Source organism: Phocoena sinus, chromosome 5 (assembly GCF_008692025.1).
Source record: "Phocoena sinus isolate mPhoSin1 chromosome 5, mPhoSin1.pri, whole genome shotgun sequence".
Classification (NCBI taxonomy): domain Eukaryota; kingdom Metazoa; phylum Chordata; class Mammalia; order Artiodactyla; family Phocoenidae; genus Phocoena; species Phocoena sinus.
In genome coordinates this window covers 130,614,222-130,630,601 of record NC_045767.1, presented here as the reverse complement: position 1 = coordinate 130,630,601, position 16,380 = coordinate 130,614,222, and the positions used below count along the sequence as shown (strand labels likewise).

The following is a 16,380-nucleotide window of genomic DNA, read 5'->3' as shown; positions in this document are numbered from 1 at the left end:
ATGTATCTCTCACATGGATGGTTTATTTCTCCCCCCTAGGCTGGAGATTTGGCTTAGAAATATACAAAGATGGAGATAAAATAGATATTATTATTGATAATAACTTTATCTAATATGTATTGAACATTTTCTAGATGGAAAGACTTTTGCTAAGTCCTAGGTTGTTTCATTGATTCTTCACCACAATCTCATGAAGCAGGTACTCCTGGGATCTCTACTTTACAGATGAGGCAACTGAGGATGCCAAAGTGAGATTAACTTGGATGCCAGATACTTTGCTTATACTGCTCCTGAAGACACAGACACCTCTATCTTTCAAGAAATTCAATGACTTAAATGAATTTAAAAAATCTTCATTATATTCAATTCCAAGTTGAAATGTATGTCTATCTGCATGCTAACAGAATCATAGAATATCAAAGAGTGTCATACTGGGAGCTGAATATACAGTGATATAAAGTTTTTGCTCTCAGGGAGCTTGTATCTCAATGGGTGGACAACCTGGCAATAAATAGGTATATCCTATAATATCAGAAAGTGATAGAGCAGTAAAAAGTAAAAGCAGTAAATACATTTATATATGTCATTTACATATGCAATGAATGTGTCATTTATGGATGACCAGTTTTTTGAGCACTTGCATTACATTTTGATAATTTTCTACACTGAGTTTTGACCTTTCCCCAAATGGAAAATAGAAAACTTACTTTCTCAGCCACCTTTCACCTAGGATGCAGGCAGTATCTTGGATTCTGTAAAACAGATTCACTAACGTAAGATTTCAATATGGAATTGAACAACTTGAAGATATTTATTTCATTCAGGACACTGAGTTTCTTGATAGGTGTAGTAGTACACAGTCCAGGAGAACAGTACTGGCCATTTCTGGTATTTATTTCCCAAAAATATTGATGCAAGTGGGACCCCAGCATCATTGGTATGAGCTGCAGTGTTGGTGTGTAATGTGTGTTACTTAATATCTAATAACATTTATTTCTTCTTAAACTGCCTATAGTGAATTCTACTGTTTGCAACAAGGAACTATGGCTGATACACAGGGATGGATGTAATAGATTAGTCTTAAAAGGACCCTTAGAAAAGTTGATATATGTCAGAAAAGACATAAATGTAAGAGAGAAAAGCACACAGAGATGAAACCAGGAGAAACAGTAAGTAAAAGTCCTGAAATAGGATTAACTTGATGTGTTTTTGTAGCAGGAAGAATGTCAATATGGCCAAGAGAAGTAAGCCAGATGGAGAGTTATAGGCAATGAGATCGGGCAGGGAGTCATGAGGAGCCTTGACGATTATGACAAAGCATTTGGACTTTACTTTATAGTGAATGTAATAAGAAGTCAGTGTGTAGTTTTGAAAAGCAGTTTTATAATATGACTTACATTTCAAAACTCCACTCTGACTGCTGTGCAGTACTTATAACAGAGAAGCCAGAGTAGAAGTGAGAAACACAGAGGTCTAGGAGAGGGAAGACTGTGACTTGGATACTAAGTTGGAAATAGTGGAGGTCATAGGAATAGGTTAGACTCTACAAATATGTTGAAAATAGAGGTATCACTTTTGTTTGTATATTGGATGTGCATCGTGAGAGAAAGCAATTGGGTGAATTATGGTTATTTACTACGAGTGAAACAGCTAGAGATGTTTTGTTTTGTTAACATGGGGACAGAGAAATGAAAAGTTCAGTTTTGAAATTACCCATTAGACATCTAAATGAGGATTTCAAGTAGGCAATTTTCTATGGCTGTGGGGAATTCAGAGGGAAAATACTGAATTAGAGACATAAATGTCAGAGTCAACTGGACATAGGTGATATTAAAATTTTTTGGATATGAGATGACATCTAAGTACTAAATGGAGAGAGGGAATGCAAGGGGACCATGTACTGTACTAAGCTAGGGGATGCTCTAACTTTAGATGTTGGGAGCATAGGAGGAGTAAGAAACAGACTGGGAAAGAGTGGCCAATGAGATGAGATGAAAATTCAGGACAGTCTTATTTCCCACGTTCCAAGTGAAGAAAGCATTTCTAGAAAGATCGTGGCACCAACATGTGAAATACTGCTGATCACTGGAATAAGAGGAAGCCTGAGAACGGACCATTAGTATTTGGCCAAAAGAGGTCACCAAGAAGCCAGGTCAAGGCAAGCTTGAGAATATCTGATTCAACTGAAACGAGAAGCAATAAAAACCTTCCTCTTGGTAGGGGTGTGGGAAGACCAGGGGATAAAGAAGTGGACATGTGGAGGAGAGTCCACTGGTTTTCTGAACAAAAGAACAGAGAATTGGGTTATTTTGAAAGCACAAAGTTTAGGAAGGATTTTCCTTCCTTTCTTTCTTTGTTATTTTCTTCTTTGCCATGTTTACATTGACAGAGACATCTATTAACGAAGAAATATATGATTTTGCCAACTTCAAAAATTTTTATTTTATTTATTTTACCTACCATTACCCAATGGCTCACTGAAACACAAATCAAACGGTAAATATATTGAAAGTAATTTACCAAATCTTACCAAAATTACTCAGGTTGTTAAAAGTGGTTTTAGAGTAGACAAACAATTTTAAAGGGCTGAATGTTACTTGAAAGAAATATTTCATTTCATTTTGTCAAAAAAATGTTTTGCTTTATATCCTAAAAGGCTACAGAATAAAGCATGGCCATAAATATTTCAGTTAAGAATATCTAAACTTTATTGCTAAAATAACACTTACAGTATTTAGAAAATAAGGTAGAAAAAAACAAAAGCCAAGAGAAAACCAGGAAATTGTGATATTCCCAAATTAATAATAAAGCAGTATTCAAAGACTTTTACTTTGGCCCTACTAGATAAATTTGGGAATATGCTAAGTGCTATAGGAGACACTCAGAAGTATGAGGCATGGTTCTACACATCAAACAACATACAGATAGAGTTGGGAAGATAAGGAGTATGAATAAGAAGATAATATTGCAAAGCTGTAAATAAGTGGGCAGTGTAGACAGTAAGTGCCACAAAGTGCAGGACAAAAACAAACAAACAACAACAACAAAACAACTATGAGCTAGAATCATTGGTTAAGTCTTCTGTAAGGGCAGTAAATGAAAAGCATGTGTAGAATCTGGAAAGGCAAATAAAATGGGAAAGAACATTCCCAGAAAAGAGAAGAAAATTTTAGAGTAATTTGTTAACAAGTTAATTAAAAATATTCTCCTTGACTCCTATTGTGTTATATGTTTAAGAGCAGGGATACCAAAATAATGAAAAAAAAAAGAAAAGAAAAACAAACAAACAAACAAAAACAAGGGCTTCCCTGGTGGCGCAGTGGTTGAGAGTCTGCCTGCTGATGCAGGGGACGTGGGTTCGTGCCCCAGTCCGGGAAGATCCCACGTGCCGCGGAGCGGCTGGGCCCGTGAGCCATGGCCGCTGAGCCTGCGCGTCCGGAGCCTGTGCTCTGCAACGGGAGAGGCCAGCATACCGCAAAAACAAAAAACAAAAAAACAAACAAACAAAAATAATGATGCTCACACCCAACAGAGTGACTATAATAAAAAAGACAGAAAATTACAGGTGTTGTTGAGGATGTGGAGAAAATGGAACCCTCCATACATTGCTGGTAGGAATGTAAAATATTGTAATCACTTTGAAAAAACACCTAGTATCTACTTAATGCACTGTGGTCTCCTAAATGAGAAGGAAATCCAAAAGGGAGGGGATATATGTATATGTATGGCTGATTCATTTGGCTGTGCAGTAGAAGCTAACACAACATTGTAAAGCAACTATACGCCAATAAAAATTAATTTAAAAAAATCTAACAGTTACTCAAAAACATAGAGTTGCTTTATCACCCAGCAATTCTACTCTTAGGTGAATTGAGACAGATGTCTACACAAACTTATACACATATGTTCATAGCAGCATTATTTATTATAGCCAAAAAAGAGAGATAACCCAAACCTCCATTAACTGATGAATGGATAAACAAAATGTAGTATATATACACAAGTAAATATTATTCAGCCTAAGAAAAGAATGAAGTACTGGTACATGCTACAGCAGGAGTGAACCTCGAAAACATTATGCTAAGTGAAAGAAGCCAAAGGTCACATATTGTATGAGTCCATTTATAGGAAATATACAGAACAGGCAAATCCATAGTGACTAAAAGTAGATTCGTTTTTGCTAGGGGTTCAGGGGAGAATGGGGACTTACTGCTAATGGGCCGGGGTTTCTTTATGGGAGGATGAAAGTGTTCTGGAAATAGGTAACGGTGGTGGTTGTACAACCTTGTGAATATACTAAAACCCACTGAACTGTAGACTTCAAAAGTGTGAATTTTATAGCATGTGAATTATATCTTAATTTCTTAAGTGGGAGACATTACAAAGTCATAAAAAAAGATGAAGACATTGTGCATGTCTTCGTGTGTTCGGGAGTCACACAGGAGCAGTTGATGCAGAAGATGGGGAGATGCTGAGTAGACTAGGCTGACTAAGGAGGAGACATAAGTAAAGTTGGTAAGACGGGTTATGCCAATCAATACCAAGAATTAGAAAAGACATGAAAGATCCACGTCAACTTAGTACAGGCTATGATATGTGAAGAAAGCATTATTATGTACACCCCGTTTAAGAGGTAAGGAAACTGAGACAGAAGTACCTGAGTAGTTTGCCTAAGATACAGCAAATAAATGATAGTCACCTCAGCTCTGACTGATTCCAGACTCAACACCCATGACTATTCTTTCTTCCCTTGAATAATGACATTTTATCTTGATGACATTTCTGATATAAATAACTTTTAGAGTACCAAATTTTATTTTTTTCCCATTATAAGGTAAAAAATTAAATTTGAGTTGTATTTTATTAGTACACTAGTTTCTTAGGAGCCAGCTGATTTTCACCAAGTGCAGAGAGAAATGTCAACTTTTTAGCATGACTTATTCTTTTTGAAGCTGAATAATTCTAATAGAGGATTGTATAGAACACTCCATTTTTCTTAGACTTTACCAAATATAGCTAAGAAGGTATGAAATTATATCTATAATAGAAATACAAGCAAAGAGGGAAATTGGGGCACTGGGAAGAGGATGCATATTTTTTTAGTCCTAGTCAAGGTCATTTAAACCAAAGCATGATATTTGATGTTTTTTTCTGTCTTCAACCATAAATTGTTAAGGTGCCATTCAAGAAAGTCTCATTATGAAGATACTTTTGCCTTCTTTTGTTCTTTTATCTTTTAGTCATAATCATAGTGAAAATTTGCCTTAAAAATAGTAACTTTTCCATAATTACTTATTTATTGATTGAGTCAACCTTCAGAATTATTTTCAAAGTCTTTCAAAATTATTTAAGTCAAAGTCTACAATGTTTGAAGCTCTGTGTCAGTTACTATGTTAGTTAGCATTTGAGTTGGATGCCCATCACTGGAAATTCTCATTAACTGTGAATTAAACTGGATAGAAGTTTACTTCTCTCTCTTACTCAGCAAGTCTGGATATGGTCAGCCTAGCACTGGAACAATAATCACGATGTCCGGGACCCAGGTGTGTCCATCCTAACGCTTTGCCCTGCATGAATTTTGATTTCTCGTTATTTTCATGATAACAGGTGATTGTCAGATCTCCAGATAGTCCATCCAGCAGGAAGGAGGGAGAGGTAAAGAAAGATGCAAGTGCATTTCTTTCCTTTAAGATGTTTTCTGGCAGTTAGGCACGCAATTTCTGCTTACAACACACTGAACTTCGCCGCATGGCCGTGACTGACTGCAGGGAAAATGAGGATGTGTAGCCTTCATTCGGGGTGATACAGCTAAAAATAAGGTGTTCTATTACTATGGGAAAGAGGGAAATAAATATTTGCAGATGTTGCAGTTCAAGTTCCCTGGGAAGCATAACCTGAGATGAAGATTATTTCCAAGGGAGTTTATTAGAGAGTGTTCCTGGGATCAACACTTTACGCAAGGTTTGGGAAGGGAATGGCTGTGGATAGAGGGAGAAGCTCAGCTGCTCTTCGGTCCCAACCAAGACTTAAGCCAGTCCCACTCAGAGTACTCCATAGTTGGAGTGACGGGGAGTGGTCGGTCTTTATATTTCAATTTTGGTCATTTGCTGCAGGCTGTTGCTGGAAAGTATGATATTGGGCAAGACAGTTCTCTTCAGCTGAGAACATTCCCAAAGAAGACTGGCAGTTGAGGGCTGTCTTCCAGCAGTTGGGAGAAAATTCTCCATTCCTGAAAAGGGGCCTGGGTGGTACATCACAGCATCTACCATAGCAGACTGCTAGCAGTATCTGCGCTATGGAGGATAAAATAGGAAATACAAAACACATTTTGCCCTGGACAAATGAGGACCTTACCTTCCAGTTACACTTCAAAGAACTCTAACATAAGGTTGGAAGAATTAAGTGTTTAAAGAGAAAGACAAATGAAGAGGGATGGGTTTTCAGAGGGTAATTTTAATCCACTCATTTACAATTCTTATTAAGCACCTACTATATGTTAGATACCATGCTAGGCAATATGATAAAACAAATGAAGGTGACGGTGTGTTCCTTTGCCATCATGGAATTTAGTGACTCATTTGGGAGAATGACTGAAGACAAGTAAATACGTGAAATAACAGCTAATTGTGACATGTGGTAGAAAGGAAATAAACAGTAAATGAATGACTAATTGTGAAATATATATTGAAGGAGATGCTCATAGGAAAGAGGGAACTACATAAGCTGAGAATTAATTTTGAGAAGGAAGCAGCCTCTGGGAGAACAGGAAGACAGATTTCTAAGCAAGGGGTCTAAAAAAAAGTTCAGTGACAAAGTGACAAGTTTGAGAACCAAGAGAGCACCTGCTTGACTGGGACACAGTAGCAAAGAAGAGAGTGGTGTGAGATGAGATTGGAGTGGTAAGAAGATCATTCAGTGCCTGAGAATCTGGGTGATATTCTAGGCACGATGCAAGATGATGATTTAACACCCATGAAAGCATACATGATATGATTAACACTGTACATAAGTTACCTCTGGCTACAGTAGAGAAAGTGATATTTAGGGATTAAAAAGATTTCAGAAAACTTGACATTACTTTTGAGAACTGCTTTCAACAATTATTTAATAAACACATAAATATGCCACACTCTAGAGATACAGTGATGAGATAAAAAGACAAAAATCTCTTGCCTCATGAAGTTTAATTCTCCATAAAGAGATTCTCCTTTCTATCTCTATCACTCTCTCTATGCACAAACACGCATTTATAATAATGAATGGATGAAGAGTAATCTCTGAATAACTCCCATAGCTCTTCATTTATTTATTTTTGCTTTTTTAAAAATGTCATTCTTTTACCTTGTATTAGAGTTATTTGGGATACAAACACACACTCACTATCTCTATATATACTAAATTATGTATATATCCTACATGCTGTATGTGTATATTATGTATATATGTGTATATATTATGTATATGCAGTATAGATATTATATATAGTATATATATACTACATAGATGTTATTTATAATATGCTTATGTTAAATTATGCATTAATATAGAGTTTTCATGTTTTTTAAATATTTGAGTAAAAATATTTTTACTAGAATAATTTATAGTGTAATCTTAATTTTGTCAGGTCCAATACTGTATATCAAACCCACAGGATATTCTCTGTTGAATTCACAAACTTGTGTTATGTTTTTATAAAAATAATTTCATATTTTTATTTTAATAAATTATTATTTATGCATTTTTTGGCCATGCCACGTGGCATATGGGATCTTAGGTCCCTGGCCAGTCCCCCCCGCAGTGGAAGTTTGGAGTCAACCACTGGACCGCCAGGGAAGCTCCAACAATTATTATTTTAAATATCTTCATCTTTTTCAATTTTATGTGAAAATACGTGTCTAATCAAGCATAATTTCTTATTTTAAAATATAAGCTCAAGTCAAATGTTAGTGTCAAGGCAAAAATATTTTCCTTTGCCTATGACTAATTATTATTTAATTCATTCTATTTGTGATAGATACCTATAAAGCAATTCGGAAGTTTTCTAGATTGACTCTACATAGGATAGGTTAGTGGAATGTAGAGCTGAATGCAGTGCTCTTTTAGATGTTGTATTTTCATAAAATCTGTGAATGAATTTTGGATTGTTTCACATGAGAGATTTATGATACTTTGTTATGGTTCTACCTATTTCATAGTAGTCGGGTAGCTATTGGAATGCTTACATCATTAAAGAAAAAAGAACACCATTCGTTTTCTTTCCAAAAGGTATAAACAATTTTTGGACATGAAGCATGCAAATACTTGAACTATAAATGGAATTTAAATTAAAAAAAAGAACACTGTTCTAGTTGGGTTTTTTTTGTTGTTGTTTTGTTTATTGCTAAATAGACTTTTTGTGTGTGTGTCTCAAAAGCAGAACATTGAAAACTCACTGGAATTTAGGTACACTTCCATCCATATGCCTTTAAACTTTCAAAAGTGTTTTAGACAGAGACCTACATGTGCTATAATCTGTAGACTTTTTCAACAGTAAAGCTCTTGGTTGGGGAGTCTCAGCTGATCAGAGACAGAAAAATCTTCAAGGGATCAAAATATATATGGGAATGAACTCAAACTTATGTCAAAGCTTCGAGCTACAGAAGGGAACTACACATTATTTACTGATCAGCAATCATGTGCACGATTGGGCCTGAGAAATTCAAAAGACAACAAAGCACAGGGCCCTTCCCACAAGCTTGCAGAGGAAAATCTATTTACTCAACGGAAGAAATACTACAAACGCTGAAACAGAGGCAGAAGCTAAGTGTAAAGAGATTCAGCTGACTGAAACTTCTCCACACTCTAGAAAAATTCTGTCAGAGATGCAGACTCCCAAGAACTCATTTTCCATCCACTCTCTGGAGCTGTGTGAGAAACTATAGAATGCCTTAGCAAAGAATTAAAGCAGATTTTATCAGTGAGGTGTGGCTGACTGTGAAATGCTCTCAGTAATGCAACCCAGGTCTGCAGTAATGGTGCTAACAAAAAGCTAGAGCAGGTTACCCTAGCTTCCACCATTTTTTTTTTCTTGTTTCCAAATCTGGTAGAATTAAGTCTAAATCTTAATAAATAAGATTTATACATTATGTCTGTTTTCAATATTGGCTTAAATATTATTAACAAAATATAATGCCATCAAGATTTTTGAGAAAACTCTCTTAGCCTTGCATTAGTAAGAACACTTTCATCGCAGTGGCTAAACCTTCAGGTTGGATAATACTTTTCAGTAAGATACTTAGGCTCACATCAACACTGAAAGGACAGGAGGCAGGCTGGGGGTCAGTGCCCTCAGGCATCTTAGTTGCTCCCTCTCTGGGCTTCTGTTGCTAGGCGCTCACAGAAAGAATAATGGCAGGGCTATTGTAAGGGTGCTTTTCCCCTTGCCCTTCTTAAGCTGCTGTTTCTCTGGTTCTGAAAATAAGTGACTATTTGGAAGCAGCCTACAAAGAGGCCAACAGAGGTTTCCGCATGCTTCCATCTAGTTTATATCCCTGGGCAAAGAATTTTAAGGTAAGAGCTACCAAGGATTTTTTTCTCAATTAACATTCTGCTTGAAAGAATTTGTTTTAAACAGAAGTTTGCTACTGTTGCCTCTAATGAGATTACAGGTCTATTTTAAGTATTAATAGTGTTCGTATTTGTGGAACATATAATAAGTTTATTTTTTAAAGCATTAATTTTCCTTTAAAATATGTGGCATTTATCATAATCCAGTAAGAGCTTATGTAGAGAAAAACTTTTTGGCAGAAATTAACAATATATATGAAAACAGCCTGAAAAAAAGCATTTATGTTGAAAAATGTTATCATGTTATTATTGCTTATGGCACAATTATTTAGCTATTTCCTTAATTGATAGACTAAATCAACTACTAAATCAAGAGACTTTGTACTGTGAAACTGTTAATCTTTCGGACAATAGAATGTTGCGGCTTTAATTTTACAGATATTTTGATTGCTCTGGATATAGAAACCTTGGAGAAGGACGTTTGGTGCATTTGCAAATTTGACTGTTTTCTTTTGTTTTGAAACCAAGCTCTGTGTTAACTATTTAAACCAGTTTTCTAATATAACAGAAATTGACCTCTGCGTGTCAACAAAAACTAAGAATCTAACTTAATACATGAGATCAGGGTAACCTGGAAAGAGGGCAAAGCCTCAGAGTTAAAGGACCTGGGTTCAAATGGCGGTTCTGTCACTTTTCAGCTGCCATGCCTTGGGCAGTTACTTGACTTCTCGGTAAAATAGGGATTATGAGTCACATATCAGGGGTTGTGAGAGAAATAAAACAACGCAGTTTATGTGCCACTTAAGATAATGCTTGGCACAGAGTCAGTGCGTACTAAGCTAACAATTATTATAATTATCAGAAGTTAAATCAGCGTTAACCCTTCTATTGGCATAAGAAGGAAAAACAAAATTTATGTGTCCGACAAAAATTTATAAAACAGATGAACCGCACAGAAGGCTTTCTGGTGCTTTGAGTAAGAATAATCCTTCCTTGAAGATCAAAGGAATTCACGAATAGGTGGGTCGAAGCTTACTCTGTCAAGAGTAGAGAGAATATAATGGAAATTAAGCATAGGGTTGATAAAATATAGCTCTGGTTTCTTGATATAGTAACATCCCAACTTTGACCAGTATATTACTTTACATTGTATAAAAAGTCTCATGTGCACTGACCCATGTAATCATCGGAAGGAGAAGACAGATGAGATAACTGAAGCTTAGCAGGATCGAGGGACATGTCTAAGATCATACCAGCAGTCCATGACAGAGCAAGGATGAGAAAGGTCTCAGGTTCAAACCTGAGATTATTTGCCCTGCTGCCTTCTTTCTACACTGCACTGCCTATGGTTCTAAAAGAAATAGTTAAAGAATTTGGAGAGAAGGGGTCCACGAAAATATGAGAAAAACTATGTGCTTTGTTAGGGTAGAGATGTTTTTGGAAGAGAGATTTATCTACTGGGATTTAGGAGCAGAAGTACTGATAAACTTAAGGGAAAGTCATTTCTTGACTGCTTCAATGCAAATCCAGAGAGTCCCTTTGCCTATAGTCATAGGAATGTAGATTTATTTTTGATGTATTTGTGGGGAGGAAGGTGATCTCCACGTCTTACTCCTCCGCCATCTTGAATCACATTGCTGTAGAATGACCATAATTCTTTAATTCCTCTAAGATGGGGGGATATTATTGGCTTCTCATTTTTCTATTTTAACTGAGTTTTGTCACGGTAGAAAACAACAACAACAACAAAAACTGTTGGATTGCTAGTCAGCTACTTATTTTATATATATATATATATATATATAAAATAAATGACATATATATATATATATATATATATATATATATATATATATCATGGTTAGTTAGTTGGAAACAGCACTTAAAATTTTTTCCAGTTTAATGAAATTAGAACAAATCTTCTAAGCTCTAAATTTTACTAAGATGGTTGTAAGAGAATGTGTATGAAGACAAAATTAGGTATAGAAGGATTACTGACTCCATTTTACAAACCCTGGATTTTAGTCCTGATTCTAACAGCAAAATTTTCTCAGTGTCCTACTGTATTTTTTCTTTCATGTTCTAGGCATACTAAATTTTTGGTAAATATCAATTCAATTGAAGTTGACTTTTACCCTGAAGATCACCTCTGCTCTACAGATGAATGTAAATATTAGATTTGTTGTACTTGATAAAGGAAAGACTGTACACTTAATATAAGAAAGTTCAACACACTGCTAAGAAGGGGCAAATGTTCTTGATTTCAAGCTTATTAAATTCTTTTTCTTGCACTTAAAAAAATTAATGTGTAAATTACATACAATTAAATTCACAGCTCTTAAGTGATTTGATGATTGTGCATAATCATTACTCACAACCCAAAGCAAAATGTAAAATATTTACATCATCTAAGAAAGATCTTTCATGTCCTTTTCCAATAAATCCTCCTACCCACCCCCAGAAAAAACTACTGTTTGATTTCTACCACCATAAATGAGTGCTTCCTATTCTTGGATATCATATAGATAGAACTGTGTTCTCTACTATATTTTCTCAGATCTCTCCAGTCTTCATTTATATCTTCTTCTCTTGATGGACATTTGTGTTGTTTCCAGTTTGGGGCTACTAATATGAATGAGGCTGCTCTGAATACTCTTGTAAAGAACTTTTTGTTTTTATTTCTCTCGGGTAAATAGCTCAATGTAAAATTCCTCTATCAAGGGTGAGATATATATTTAAACTTTATAATTGTCTCACAGCTCTCCAAAATGGTAGTACCATTTCACACTTCTACTGGAAATATATGAGAGTTCTGATTGCTCTACCCCCTTCCAACATTGGGTGTTGTCTTTTTAAATTTCAGTTCTTCTAATGGTAGAATGGTATCTCATTATAGTTTTGTTTTGCTTTGCTCTGATAACAAAGAACACTGGGTACCTTTGCATGTGTATATTAGCTATTTGTGTATATTTTTTGTTATGTGCCTGTTCCAGGCTTCTGCCAACTTATTAATTGGATTCTTTGTCTTTTTATTATTTACTTACAGGAATTCATTTTATATTCTGGATAGCGAATTTGTTCAAATATCTGAATTTCTACCATTTCTCTCCATTTTTCTACCATTTTTTTTGCCATGGGGTCATGATATAATAGCTTTTTACATAGTGTTCTTATTTAGTTATTTTTGTTTTCATGTCTGTGAAGGACATTAGTCTGTGGTTTTGTTTTTATTGAAGTATTTGGTTTTGTAATATTTTGTACTAGTGTTTTTCTGACCTCATGAATTGAGTTGGAATATATTACTTCCTTTTGGAGACATGATATTTCTTCTTTAAATGTTTGATAGAACCTACTAGTGAAACCATCTGGGCCTGGAGTTTTCTTTATTGGAAAGCTTATTATGAATGGGGATTTTTAGATTATTTTTAATGATTCTATCAATTTTAGTAAGTTTTTAAAAAAATAATATATCTTCTTCATTTAAATTGTCAAACATATTGGCATGTGGGTCTTCTGGAGAAAAATCCTTTTAGGTTTTGCCTATTGTAGATATCTTTATTTCTCCTTTACTTTTATGGATATTTTTACTAGATAGATATAAAATTCTAAATTAACTGGCTTTTTTCCTTTGAGTACTTTAAAGATGTCATTCCACTGTCTTCTCTCATTCATTGTATTTAATGAAAAGTCAACCATAATTGCTGTACCCTTTATGTAATTGTGACCTTTTAGAAAAATTATTGAGTGCTTTCAAAATGTTCTTTGGTGTTTCAGGATTTTACCTACAGTATGTCCAGGCACAGCTTCCTTCTCAGGGTTTTCTGAACTTCTTTAGTGTTTGGGTTAATGTGTTTCACCTATTTTGGAAAATTCTTATCTATTATCTTTTAAAATTTTATCTTTTTTCCTAATCTCTTTCTTTTCTTTTATTTATTCCTATTATATCTATGTTATACCATATGAAAACGTTCCACAGATCTCAGGCACTGTTCATTTTGTCTACACCTTTATCTTTTTTGTGTTTCAGTTTCGACAATTTATTTTTGACTTGTCTTCAAATTAGCCAGTTGTTTTCTTTGATATTTCCACAGTGCTATTAAGCTTACCAAATTCTTTATTTCTGATATCATATTTTTTATTTCTAGCATTTCCATTTTCTTTATAGTTTTTGTCTCTGCTCAAATTCCCTTTCAGACATGCTTCCCTCATTCTAGCAAAGTTAGGTTAAATTCTCTGTCAATACATCTAATATCTGAGCCTTCTCTGGATTTTTTTCTACTGATGTTTTCTTTCCTGACTATGGGTCACATTTTCTCGTGTCTTCATTTGTCTCATAATTTTTGAGAGGCATTATGTGTAAAAGAACTGTAGTAAATAATATTTACCTCAGAGAAGGGCATACCTTTCCTCCTGTCAGGCCTCTAGCATGGAGGCTGAGTCACACCAATTTGTAGTGAGCTCGGTTTAATCTAAACCAAGTTGTTGCATCTTTTATTAGTTTTAACTCACGATAGTTTTTAAATACTTTGAGGGTGTGATCAGTATTTTCCTTTCAACTAAGCTTAAGATCTGAGCAGAAACAAAGCTCCAGAGAGCTCTTTATTCTTTGCAATACAGAAAAAAGCTCTCTGAACTTTGTGTGTTATAAGACCTAAAATTAAGGTTTACTATCCTATGCTGCTTTGACATGTGAAACCCCGAGGGCTTCATATGGCCTAACCACAAGTTCCCTTCCCCACTCTGCTCCAGCGGATAAGGTCCCCTGGCCAAATAGTTCTTATCACAGGGACCAGACACAGTTCCTGCTTGTCCCTGAGTAGTGGGTTTCAGTTCTCTGCCAGCCTGTAGAATTACTCAAACAAGCCAATTGCATCCGCCAGTGAGAGCCGGGAGGGCAACCTATACTCTTAATATTACACAGCCTGCCTCTCACAGCTCCTGGCTGTTTGCTCTGTTCTCAAGTGCAACCCCTGTGTCGCTCTGCATGGTGTGTGGTGTCTTCCTTCCCAGCTCTGTGAGTATATATTCGTCCAGTATCGGGTGCCATGTGTTCAGCCACCCCCATAACCTTAGGGTGGGAATTCCTTCCTCACCAGTGAAGAGGAGATGATTAAAACACTGTGGGAGATCTCCTACTTTACAGTAAAAAAAAATCTATTTTTTTCATCTCTGATGAGTTATCTTTCTTCCCCAGAACCACCCCTGGATTTCTACACTATGGAAGATATTTCTCCGACTTTTTGCCTTATCACCTACCTTTGGGGGACCATCGAAGTGTGCTCAGTGAAGACCTGGCATGCCTCAAAGTTATTTTTTTTCTATTCTCTTGCCCTTTACCCAGCCTACGGAGGGTTATGGCAGTGACTTAGTGGAGACTAAGTTCTCCTCTGTTAGCCTTCTCTTGTCACTACCCCAGGGAAGGGATGGGGGCTGAGGCTGCTTGTACAAACCTTGTGAGTGTGGAAGCCTAAGCTCTCCATTCAGCCTCTGCAGGCAGGGACGGGGCAGCACCACAGTTCTTTCTGTGGTATTTTGTGCTAGTAGAGCAGTTACTGTCTAATAAGATTTCTGTCTTTCTAGATTGACCGCTTTCTGGTCCTTTGGCTTTTCTTGGGTTTTTTATTGTTCATGCCATTGGTGTTTCTAGTTTGCCAAATTCTCCAGTACTCAGTCTGGGAGGTGTGAGGCAAAAAGAAAATCCAGAGAACCCAATGCTGTGTTGTTCCTTGGGTCTCCTAGCCAATCTGCCTTCTTTTCTTCACCTCAGAGTCTTATGTTTGTTTTACATATAGTGTCCAGGATTTTTAGATGTACTTAGCAGGAGGAATAGGGAAAAGTATGTCTATTCCATAGGTCCAGAAGCAGACGTCACTAATGATAATCACTCAACGACCAGACATAACTTTCATGAAGGTAAAGAAAATGTTATTTCTAAAATGTGCAAAAGAAATTAGGCTTAAAGACTTTTTAAATTAACTTTTTCAAGTGTATTGCTCTACTTAAACTGGAAATATAAAATAAGCAACAGTATAGTTTTACATCCTACCAATATAAACATTTGCTTATGAAGGATATTTGGTCATCTTTTATCAATTTGTTCTTAATGTTCCTAATTATAGCGTTAAAAATTTTATGTCAGTACAAAATATGTTGTGTTTTTTCCTGACAAACTAATACATTTCTCTCATTTAATATTAAGAATTATATGACTCATTATATTTCCATATTCCCTTTTCTACCAGCCTACTTAGACCTAAATTTTACTCTTAATTTCAGTTTGTTGCACACCTGAGATTTTTCTGGCGTAACTACTTTGTTATTATCCTTTCTTATACAGCTCTTAGACTTTGCTCTATAGTCGTCATGTGTCTGCAATGGTTTCAAAATAAACTGTTTCAAATATACTTTGAAAACAGATGAGGTAGAAACAATGGGCCTTCTGAGTTTTACTTAGGAAGGACTTGCAAGAGGTAATCTGATTGAAAGGGTATTCTAGGAGACCTTTTGAAGCTGTGTTCATAAAGGGAGTACTTGTGTTTATTTACACTGCCTTTTTTTTTTTTTCTTTTGTGTGGCTATGAGTTGGGGAAATGGATCCTCCTCTCTAACCCCTGACATGTGCTACTACAGATATATAGAAGTACATTCATAGTTTTATCCATTCATGTGTTTGATAAATATTTATTGAATGCCTACCAAACACTGTTCTAGATGACGGGGATGTAGCAGTCTTATACTGTCCTGGAGGTTCCAATCTAGCAAATGAAAGGAGCACATTATCTGTGCTGTCAAGGATAAGGCAATGTCATCACTTACAATACTGCACAGGAATTG

At 35.7% G+C, this 16,380-nt stretch overlaps 1 protein-coding gene across 2 annotated transcripts in view; it reads left to right on the top strand.

The window, feature by feature from the left end:
• Positions 1–14,400: 14,400 nt before the first annotated feature.
• The window catches only part of MMRN1 (multimerin 1), a 70,651-nt gene continuing 68,671 nt past the window's right edge, over positions 14,401–16,380 (top strand). Inside the window, exons 1-2 of one of the 2 annotated variants that reach the window (XM_032633477.1) lie at positions 14,401–14,560; positions 14,741–15,459. The gene's annotated coding sequence lies outside the window, so the exon portion shown is untranslated. The remainder of the gene's footprint in view (positions 14,561–14,740; positions 15,460–16,380) is intronic. The other variant, XM_032633478.1, reaches the window with a different exon arrangement.